The sequence below is a fragment of the Aphis gossypii genome, chromosome 2, assembly GCF_020184175.1.
Source record: "Aphis gossypii isolate Hap1 chromosome 2, ASM2018417v2, whole genome shotgun sequence".
Lineage (NCBI taxonomy): Eukaryota > Metazoa > Arthropoda > Insecta > Hemiptera > Aphididae > Aphis > Aphis gossypii.
The window spans coordinates 516,645-529,101 of NC_065531.1; the positions used below are offsets into that span (position 1 = coordinate 516,645).

The 12,457-nt window shown below is 24.5% G+C and overlaps 1 protein-coding gene across 1 annotated transcript in view; it reads left to right on the forward strand.

Moving 5' to 3' along the window:
- The window catches only part of LOC114132764 (glycine receptor subunit beta-type 4-like), a 232,287-nt gene that overhangs the window by 151,495 nt on the left and 68,335 nt on the right, over positions 1-12,457 (forward strand). The window lies entirely within an intron of this gene.

Consider the following 12,457-nt stretch of genomic DNA (forward strand, 5'->3'; position numbering starts at 1 on the left):
AAAAAGGAATTATTAGCATTAACATTATAAACAGTTGAAACCAACATAAAGATTTAAACCAAACTGTGCACCGCGAGCACTTTCTAAGGATACTGTGGTATATGGCGCATAATAAAATATTTACAAATTTCTAGAATTTTTATTTTTATTTTTTTTTTGTCTTATAATATTCACAGTAAGGCACCGCAGCTAAATTTGGTCCAAAAGAAGGCACCGTAGAAAAATAGTTTGGCAACCGCTGATTTGAACAATATATTTATAGTATTGGTGGTGTTATGAACGCCATCTCGTGAGCCTGTGATGTTCTGTTATATTTTATATTGTGTTTCTGGTTGTATCCGAAGACGACAATTTATTGAAACCGTTCTCTGTGTAGCAGGTGTTAATCAAATGTTGTTTAATAGTTATTATTAAAAGAATATACACAAGAATATTACACTTTATTAGTTTTAAAATAATATAATTTATACTATGAGCACACTACTTAACTCGAATGAGTCTGGTTCAAGACTGACTTGTCGACAAGACCGATACTATTGTCTTGTCACGCATAAGCAAAAAATATAAGACGCCTACATACAGGCGTTATTATATTCTATAAAACAAGCGTCTCTACAGTCTCTATAGTGGTGGGCATATAACAGTAGTAATAAGTAATACTCATGCTGCATGTAATTTAATATTGAATAAAATCTTAATGTTTTATTATTTGTATATTATACTATTATATAGGATGATAGATATATAAGTTAAATATTTGCCTAATATAACATACTTCTCACAATTATAATAACTATATTAAAATACTATAGTAAACCTAATAAGTAATAATATTAATAAAATAAACATTTTTTATTTTATATATACAACTAAATACAACTAATACACAACTTCAAATATTTTAAATTTTTGAACGGAGTGATTTATGTATTGATTTAAAATGATGTGCTTTTTTGTGTCTGTGTACATCATAACTTGTCGAAATAATGCTTCAAATTAAAACTTCAGGGGTGGTTTCCGGTGTCAAATTGAATATCCTTGGTTATAGGTCAAAAGTAAGAAGTTTCCAGCAGATTTCAAATATATCAGCGAAAATCTCAAAAAAGTGATGAAAAAACGGGAATTTTTACGCGAAACCAGTTTTTGACAAATTCGATTTTTTATGTAAGTGTCGCTCAAAAAAAAAAATCACTGTAAATACTTAAAACTTTCACTTTATGTTTATATTAGTGTTATCTATAATACATGATAAGTTCTTAAAAATAGTATGACTTTTTTGACCTATATTAGCTGAAATTTTCGATTTTTGTTTAGTTTTAGATTCTGAACGAAGTGATGAATGTATTGATTTTACAATGATGTATGTTTTTTTTTTTGTTTTTGTGTCTGTGTACAGCATAATTAGTCAAAATAATACTTCAATTTCAAACTTTAGGGGTGGTTTCCGATGGAAAAGTGAATATCCTTGGTGCATTATAGAAGTAAAAAGTAAACATTATCCAACAGTTTTCAAAAAAATCGAGAAAATCAAAAAAAAAAGTGACGGAAAAACGGGAATTTTTACGTAAAACCAGTTTTCGACCAAATCGATTTGTTTATATGGTTGTAACTCAAAAACTAATCACTGTAAATACTTAAAATTTTCACCAAATGTTTTATGTTAGTGTTATCTATATTCAGTTAAATTTTCAAAAAACTTTGACTTTTTTTGAGTTATTTATAGACCACTGGAATTTTCGATTTTTATGAGATTTTTTTTAAAAGTGTTGATAAAAAAATGTTGGATGACCAAAAAAACTTGAAAATTTAATACAAGGTTCCTTACGAGTTGTTCTTATTTTAGCTAAAAATCGTTAGTCACAATTTTCAAATTTTTACAAAATCTGTCGAAAACCCGAAAATTTGCAAGTAATTTTGAAGTTGAAAAATCATAACATTTTTTGTGCTTATAACTAAGGATTAAAAATACAACACTAAGTTTTCCATAAGTTTTCCTTCAAGTATCTATAGAGAAAACTCGAAGCATCATTATAGGAAAAATTTTAAGTTCGTTTGAATTTTAAATTTTTACGAAATATCGTAACGATAACGATTTATCCTCAAACGATTTTAAATATTTGTTATAATTCAAAAAATATAAGTGAAAAATAAATGAAAATTGCCAGCAACGTAAGAACTTAAGAGTTGAAAATTTAATATAAGATTTTCCATAAGTTTGATATATAATAATTATAATATAAGTCCTGGTGCCAATGCGATTTTGTACACAAAAATACGTTCCACGGGAATAGGGATCCTGTTCTGTAGAATCAACCAAATTTGATACTTTTTTTTCAACTAATACAGGATAATATTCTACTAGCCGCATCGATCTCCGTTTTTCATTATTTTAATTTCAAATTTTATAATCTGTCTTCAAAAATAATACAATTTTAAGCAATTTTGTAAAAATTATGAGTTCGATGCAGACTGTAGAAAGTTTTCTTCTGTAAATAAAAATATAGTTATCAAAATCCGACAATTATATAAGGCCTGAGAATTATTCCCGTGAAGTTATTTTTTTCGATAAATAGACCCAATCAACCCCCTTTAAATAGGTATCGGGTAGTAAATTGGTGGAAAAGTATTATAATTAAGGTGGTAACTAAAATACAAAATTTAATTTTCAAGTTTTATAGAATTGCGGAAAATTTGAAAATCTGGCACCGGGCCCCTTAAGTGTTGATCAATAAAAACATTTTATCTAAAGCTTAATTTTTTACAAAATCAAAATATAGTCATGTCTAAAATAACGATTATTTACAATCAAATAATTTTAGATCTTTGTTATAGTTAAAACTTACTAGTTGTAAGAACTTGAAACACACCATTTATTTAAATTGACATTTTCTGTACATGATTTAATTTTGGGGTATTCAGATCATTAAAACATAAACCATCTTATTACTATTTGAATATTCATAATAAAGAAAAACGTAAGTCGTTTTCTCTAGTGAATTTTACTAAAAGAAAAATGTATAACTAATAATAAACTATATGACTAATAAAAATGCAGGAATAATAAATCGATTTGATTTTGTAAAATTAATGTCTTATACATTTTTAGCAACACAAAAGTGATTTTTTTTATAATATTATTTTATTTTTATTAAATCTCCTTTACTTTTCAATTTAATAAAACTGTATTAATATTATTGTATAATATTTTTAACTAATATAATATTTTCATTATACTATACTAACTTTCCAATACTATTATATAAATTTACAATTTAAAAAAAAATTGTTGGTCTAAATATAAATAGTCCATAGATAGTCTATTAAAATAAGAAGGAAGATTTTAGTATAGTATAGTACTTCCCAAAAAAAATTCAGAAACTTGTTTAATACCTAAAATAATTCAGGACCAAACTAGTGTAGAACCTATAAAAATCCCGGACCCAACTAGTACGCACTACCTGCAATTAGCCCCTAGATTTGGAACCCAACTCGGATGTGCCGTCAAATTTTACATAGGTATTCAATATACTGACCTACTCTATGTTAATTAAAAAATTAATTATTATTATTATTTAATTATTATTCTTTCAAGGTCTACTCGATACCTACTATATAGCAGAGCGTTACCCACTTGTACAACATTCTTATTTTTAATTTTCTTAATATTGAAATATAAGAGGTTCAATTTTTATTTAAATGTATATATTTAATTACACTACTATTAGTATTATTCAATGTATAAATCAAAAATGTATTTTTTTTAGTACCTATTTACAATTTATTTTCATAAAACTTTTGAAAATACATTATTTATATGAACATATTGATTTTAATATATTATTAATTAATTACCTATACATTTTAATAAAACTAATGTACCTATGTAGTTAATAGTTATACTTGAATAATATTTTATATTAGTTCACATTTCTATTTTAAAATTGTGTTGTATTTTTTTTTTAACTTTAAAATTAATATACCTATCAAAACTTAAAATACATTACTAAATAATTTGAAATTATCTCTTGTAAAAAAATTTAGGATATAACAATAAAGAGTTAATAATAATTTAAATATCTCTTTCTTTATTAGTCTATAATCTTCAATTATTAAAATTCAACATAAATTAATAAAACAAAAATTAAACGCTATAACTTATAACTTATATTCTACATGGTTTACTGTCTTAGAATTATTTACGAATTATATTTCATTTAATAAGTTGCATGAAATTATTTTTTAGTCAAAATCAATAGAACAATGATAAATTTAGTCAATATATTAAACATCATATGGTGTTACCAACATGTAATGTAACTACATATATTTTATTCAGTGTATTAGTATTAAATTTTCATAATTAAATTATTAGGTATATATTAAGATAATAAATTAAAGAAATAAAAATAAAAAAACCTAACCTACCTTGAATAAACGATAAAGTAATCAAAAATTAAATAATTAAAAAATATTGTTATTAAAATTTAAGCAAATTGCATGGGTTATTAATTTAACAGTAAGAATTTGAAAGTTTATGAAATTTTAGTTATCTAAATGATTCGTACAACAATGGTTTAGTATAATAGAGTTTTTAAGTTTGTCTTGGACGATGTTCAAAATAGATTAGGTAAAATGAAATACAATGTTAGTGTATTACATACTTAAAAAAATAATATTTTGGCACTATAGTATAAAGTAATTACAATTGTTCTTAATATTATATTATACGTTAAAAATTATAAAATAAGATGATATATCGTTTTTATTCAAAAAAAAAAATATTAAAATACATTATACTTCGATTAATATTGATAGACACGATGTATAAAATAAACTCTTTAATGACGTTTCAACGTTTGTATAGAAAAACGATTAGGTGTACAAAAAAATGTATAAATTATTAATCTCTTAATCTTACTCATTTATAATATAATAGTAAGTCATACTATTAGAGTCAACACTTCGCATAAAATTTAAAAATAGAATGTTATGTTTGAAATCTACCAAAACGTACTATGTACCTACCTACTTATATGAATAATATATTATGAAGTTTTAAAAGTGAAAAAATTTTCTTCTATTGAATGCACTTCAACACAGTAATTTTAATACCTTAAATTTTAAAACATAATATCTTTTGAATTAACTCATCCTCAATTAACTTAACACCTATCACGCATCATACAACACTAACAATTATTGTAGAAATAATATTTTATATAGTGTGTAGGTAATGCAATATGGCAGTTGAAAAAGCTAAAATGTATCTGTCTGTACGGCTAATGGCTAAATTATAAACTATAGCTATAATCTCCTTTTCAAAAACTATATGTTATTATCACTTGAACACGATTTAAAACTGTTTGCCGTATTAATTTTGATGTACAATACTATAATTTATACCTACACCAACGAGTATTGATGAAACAAAAACATTTTAGCAAAAGTAGTTGAACCAAAAAAAAAAAATTAAACTAAGAATAATTTTCGTGTCATTAAAGTGCTCTTTAAAATATTTTGATTGACTCCGGATATTTAAAAACTTCTAAAAGAAAACCTCTATTGTAAAAATATACAGTATACCGGATATTACTATTTTCATCTTCGCTATATGTCACATCACTTCTTATTTTTTTATTAATTGTTACCTCTAAATCCATGCACTTGACATCAAGATAGTGATTTTATATCGATTTTATTGGCTTACTACTTAAAGGTAATCAACCAATGAACCAATTAATGTAGGAATCGTTCATTAATAAATCAAGTTCACTTAACGAATACACTAGGTAGATGAAACCTCTTCTACTAGTCTACTTCCGTTGTACCAGTGTACCACTAACGAATTACGATTAAAGTTATTACCAACAATCGAATAATGCTGATAAATGATAATAGATGGACACGTCCATCAGCTGGACTCGAATTTATTGTTGAATATCCAAGTGTAAATCGGTACACTTTCAGCATGTGTGTCATGTAGCTATCTACATAATTATAGTTGAAGCCCATTTTCACTCCTCGACAAATACATCTGGCTCTTAAAATACACGAATATTACATTAATCGTATATTGGTAATGGTAAACAGTCATCACAAACAAACGACGTCTAATGATTAGAGCCTAGAGGGAATTGCATTTTTATCTTCACTCATGCACAGATACACTCGTGTACTCCTATAGTTTTTTCTATTTCTCTGAAAATCATGACAAGACTATACAATCCGTACGTGCTTAGGGTTCAAAAGGACACGGCCTTGTGATTACCATTTACTTAATCTACACCTGCTAGGATGCCAAACAGCTTTACGACGATAATTTTCAAATGTAGGTTCGTCTTATTCATCAGCCCAAAAACCATTTAAAAAAAATAGAGGTTTTAGGATTCAACCAAAATAATTTACGTTTTATCTTTCGTCATTAACGATATAACATAATTTCCTTAAAATATGTGTACATATACCTAGTGTGTCCATGCAAAAATTTGATACCAAATGGCAGTGGTTTTTTACATAAGCGCCTACTTTTTGCCATATTTTTAATAATTTGTGCTCATTACAATATATTATTCAGTTAACTTCCATTTATATTTCATATGATCTAATATACTTATTACTTAATATACTTAATTGTAATAAATTATTGTTGTAGGTATATTTCTTACAATTTGTAATGTATATTTTATAGAATCTAGGAAAAAAAGCTCCGGAAAAAAAAGCCCCAGAAAAAAAATACGGTAAAAAAAGCCCCGTCATAGGAAAAAAAGCCCCGTACCTACGAAATACATATTACTTTTTTATAATAATGTACATTTTATAATTTTAAATTTTTAAACAATATACCTATCTATATTATTATATAATATTTTACACTATATAGGTATAAATATACATTCGGAATATAAAAGATTAAAGCATAGGTACAGCAATAAAAGTAGGTAATTCAATGTTATTTGACTTAATCTTATAAATGATGAAAGTATTATATTTTATTGTAGACACTATCTGGCAACTATGTGGGTATGGTAGGTTAGGTAAAATGAAAATGGAAGTTGCTGCAGACCAAGCAAAATTGGCGTTAAGTAATGTAGGAGATTATGGTAGTACAAAACTTGGTACAAAAAATTAACCGAAACCGCTTAAAAAATTTATGCATGCAAATCAAAAATAATGATATAAGTATATTAGATTTTCTTATGACTGTTAGCCACAACATTAGAAAGCAATGCTACTAAATTTTTTACCTTTAAAAATTTTTTAAAATATAAACAAACAACAAACTACAATTAATAATGTATTTTTAACTGTGATATAATTAATTTATATTTATATTTATTTTAATAATATGTATTCATCTTATTTACATTTTTACATTAAAAAAAAAAAAAAAAATGGTGATGGATATTATGATTATAATTAATTGTATAAATCATAATATGGTATGGGGCTTTTTTTTCCTATGACGGGGCTTTTTTTACCGTATTTTTTTTCTGGGGCTTTTTTTTCCGTGGCTTTTTTTTCCGGGGCTTTTTTTTCCGAGTACCATTGTATACTGTCAAAAACATTTAGATATATACATACATATTAACTATACAGTGTACAATTTTAAAATAGTATACATAATATTTTATCAATGATAAATATAATACAATTTTATATTTATAATTTTTAATTTGTAAATTTGAGTCTAATATATATAAATTATATATTATTGTAAATAAATAAAACAGTGATTGTTCACAAATTAAAATAAGTTATTTGATTATTGACACCAGTTAGTCGGTAATATTGATTATATAGTAGCCTTATTCTTAAACATTATACAGTGTACCCTATACAAAAAATAGCAATATCGCATGGTAGAGGATTAATTAATTCCGTCTGAAGTTTTCTACGAAATAACATACATATTTTATCCTCTTCGCTTTCTAGACCTGACCTATCTAATTTACTTAACTTTGCTTTCACTGTACAATACATTCTCGGTATATATAAAAATTAAAAATATACTTAAATACTTTTGTTCACGGCAGGTATATTACTGAAGTAGATACTGCAAAAATAAAATGAAACACAAATTGCTTTAAGTTATTCAATTAAATTTCATTCATGATAATTGATAATTTGATATGTAATATCATATTGTGTGATATGATCCATAAGATCGTTAAGTATTTGTCTAACTCTATACAAACATATTTAAGTACACGATATATATGCAATTAACATATTATCTGTATATACAAATACCATATTGTCATTAGAATTAGATTGTATATTTAAGTAATTCATAATATATTTGTGCTTCATTGGCATGTATGAAGTTAGCCCCCCCCCCCCACTTAAAAAAAATACCAGAATATTTGTAACCTAATTTTATTAATTTGTAACTAACTGTAACTAACTTTTTAGAATTTGTAACTTCATGCTTCAGAAGTTAAAACTGATTTCTCAATGAGGAGCTAACTTCACGTAAGCCCCTCCCCCATATTAACCAAATCTATGGCAATCAAATTCATAATTTACATCTTAATTTGTAACTATTCGTAACCAACTTTTTAAAATTTGTAACCTCACTGTATCAGAGTTATAAGAATATAAGAGCTACCCTTCTTTGAGGAAGTAGCTGGAACCCTAGGGTGCAATTAGTAATAAAACGTACTTTTATGATTGAATAATACTAAAACAGTTCAATAAATAGCTCATACTTGCTCTCTTATAAAAACTCACTGTAAAATAAATTTGAATAATAAAATATGACTTTACTTGTTTACTAATAAGTAATTACTAGTAACAATAATAGTTAGTATTTTTAATTAGTAGTTAATATTTATAGGTATATAAATTGATATACATACAGAATACAGATACATTTTTCAAAATTATACTAAATTATAATTCCATCTATGAAGTTTTTATAATAAATAATAATAAATAAATGTAGTATAATGTATTCATTTTTCATTATTAGGTATGCATTTATGTTCCTATTGATGTGGGACAATTGTGGGTTAAACTCAATTTCTTATGTTTGTTTTTTTTGGCAACACAATTTTGTGTGTTTGCCAATGTATAGATACAATTTCATTTTCAGTATAAAAAACAAACCAATGGACATGAAATTTAATTCAATATTTTATTCATATTTATAAATAGGTTGTATATTATGTTTTGATTTTTATCGCATTCGTTCACAAGATATTTAAACAAATTAACACATTATTTTTATTATAAAACCGTATTTATCAACATTGTAATTAAACATACATAATTATATATAAGCTGATAAAATTAATACTATAATTATTTTATCAAAAAAAGACAGATTATTTTATTCAGTGAAAAAGTAAATTTATTTCGGATTAAAATTATACAACCTATCATCCATTAAATATTGAGTCATTATTTATATGTATATATTACTTTTTGATCCAGATTAAAATATAGATTAATAGATTTAAAAATTAATTATACTTTTTTTTTTTTTCATAAGGTAAACTAAATAAAAAAAATACAATCACTAACATATTATAATTCATACAAAGTGCAGGTTTATTTTCGTTGCTGATAAACGTGCCTTGTAATCGTTGGTAATAATAAGCGAACTTTTACTATTGGTTTACCTAACCTGAGATGGAGGAATAAAAAAAAATACCGTATTTAAATTTGAATGTATATGTGCCAGTTGGTCAATAAAAGTTGGCGTCATAAAGAACATTTACAATTCACAATACATGAAAAATGATTATTTTAAATTTAAAAATATTTTTGTGATTTACTCCACTTTTGTATCTTTATTTCTAAAATACTTAAACATATTTAGATGTATACTTTTGAATATTTATAGCAAATATATTTTCTATTCAGACTATAACATATTATATTTTTAGTTTATAGATTATGATCGCCATAATTTCATTTTTCTTGATATCATTCCACATTTTTCTACTAAATTGTCTATTACAATCTAAATTTAACTAAATTACTCGATAGTTTTATTTAATATTTTATTAAATTAAATTAAAATAAATTTTTATATTTTTAATCAATCCATTTCAAATAAATTTTAAAAATATTGCCTTGGTACTGCTACCCTTAATTCGACGCAAAAATGTAATATGCTCAAATATCAAATTGTCTTATAATGAGATATCCGATTTATATTGAAATCTTAATTCAATTTTAGATTCTGAACGAAGTGATCGAAATAATGCTTCAAATTAAAACTTTAGGGATGGTTTCCGGTGGCAAATTGAATATCCTTGGTGCATTGTATAGGTCAAAAGTAAGGAGTTTCCAGTAGTCTTTAAAAAAAAATCAGAGAAAATCACAAAGAAAAGGTAACGAAAAAACTGAAATTATTACGCAAAACCAATTTTCGACAAAATCGATTTTTTTATATAGTTGTAACTCAAAAGCGAATCACTGTAAATTCCTTTAATTTTCACCAAATGCTTATATTAGTTTTATCTATAAAAAGTTAAATCATCAAAATATTATAGCTTTTTTTGAACTATTTAAAGTCAACTGAAATTTTAAATTTTTCTAAGTATTTTTTTTTAGCCTAACCTAGCCCAAAATACCTTGCAAATTAATACAAGATCTCTTTTAAGTTATTCATGTTGTAGTTAAAAAAAAAAACCCAAAAATCGTTACTCACAATTTTTTATAAGCGTTTAAACTTTAAATTTTAACTAAATATCTTAAAATTGAAAAAATGTACAAGTAATTTTATAACTTAAAATTCACAAAATTGTTTTTATTTATATCTAAAGTTAAAAAATTCAACACTAAGTTTTCCATAAATTTTCCTTCAAATAGCTATATACAGAAAAATTAAAGTTATGTAATGTTAACGCCTGAATTTTAAATTTTTACGAAATTGTGTAACGATAACAATCTATCCTCAAACGATTTTCAATATTTGTTAGTATTCTAAAAGTAAAAGACATAGATGCTTGAAAATTCCACCTTGTATTTAGGTTGGCATTTTATTTACACAATTTAATTTTCAAAATAGTTTGCTTATTTTAAGGCTATTTTTAGGCATTCGAAATATTCGTTTTTGTTTAGTTTTTTTTTTTTTTTATAAATATCGATAAAGATTTTTTGGTTAAGTCAAAATACTTGAAAATTTAATATAAACTTCCTAATAAGATATTGTTATAGTGATTCAAAAATTACTATCAAATTATTTTAGATTTTTGTTATCGATAAAAATTACTAGTCGTAGAAACTTGAAACACCAGTTGTCTAAATTGGCATTTTCTGTATTAATTTTGGGGTATTCAAGTCATTAAAACATAAACCACCTTTTTACCACCCAATGGAAAGTATATATCCTAGCCCTAGGTCAGCCCCTATTCATTTCTGTTGAGAATCGTTTTTCGTTTACAATGATACCTATCATTGGATTCAAATTTAACACACCCATTAAAGTGACCTAACTACTCTATATCAGAGGTCCATTCGATACCTACTGTACAGTAAAGCGTTACCCACTTTTCTGCCCTTTTGTTTTAATTTAAAAATTGTTGAGGTTTCTCCTTCATAATATATATAATATATTGTAATTAATAAAAATTAATAATTTTCAATAGACTTTACCTTTATAACTGTTAAACTCTTAAAAGTTTTTGTATTAAATACTTTAAAAATAGTTAAATAATATTTTATACAATTACAACTTGAAAGAAAATATTAATACGTTAAAAAAATAAATTAAATTAAAATTTAGAATCGAGCGATATTAAATATTGTTATATATTAATATATTTATTTCTTATTATTTTACATAGATATACATTATTTTTTCATTAAAATTATTATTAAAATTTAATATTTACGAAGGCAGTTACAAAAAATAAAAATGATATCAGTTATGTATTTATTGTCCTAATTAGAAATAATCATAATAAATAAAAATAAAAGTGTATATTATAAAATAAATATACTCTAGTCATCAAATTTATAGAACAGAGTACACTTTATTTATACATGTATTACTGTCTTGCTGATAAATTTTGATAAAACTTAGCTGATTGACATAATCATTTGGTGGATCTCAGGCATAGTATTATTATTTTTATATAAAAATAAATATATTTTTTTTAAATTTTAAAGCGTTATCGTAAATTAAATCCTTATCCATGCGTAGGTACAAATAAAAAATTTAATCGGCGGAACCTAAACTACAGCATTTTTTTTCTCGGAATATAAGCTGGGTATGCGAGTATTCATCGTTCAGCCCCTTATTCTACTTAACTCCTTTCAATGACAACTTAATTAAAATGAACACACTAACATTTAAATTCCATTTTATAGAAATAATAATTTCAAAAATAATTTTAATAATATTGTAAAATTTATACATATTAGTTTACTATATAAAATATTGGAGAAATAAAAGTATTATATTGTAAATTTAATGATAAATGATAATATTCCGATTTGAGAT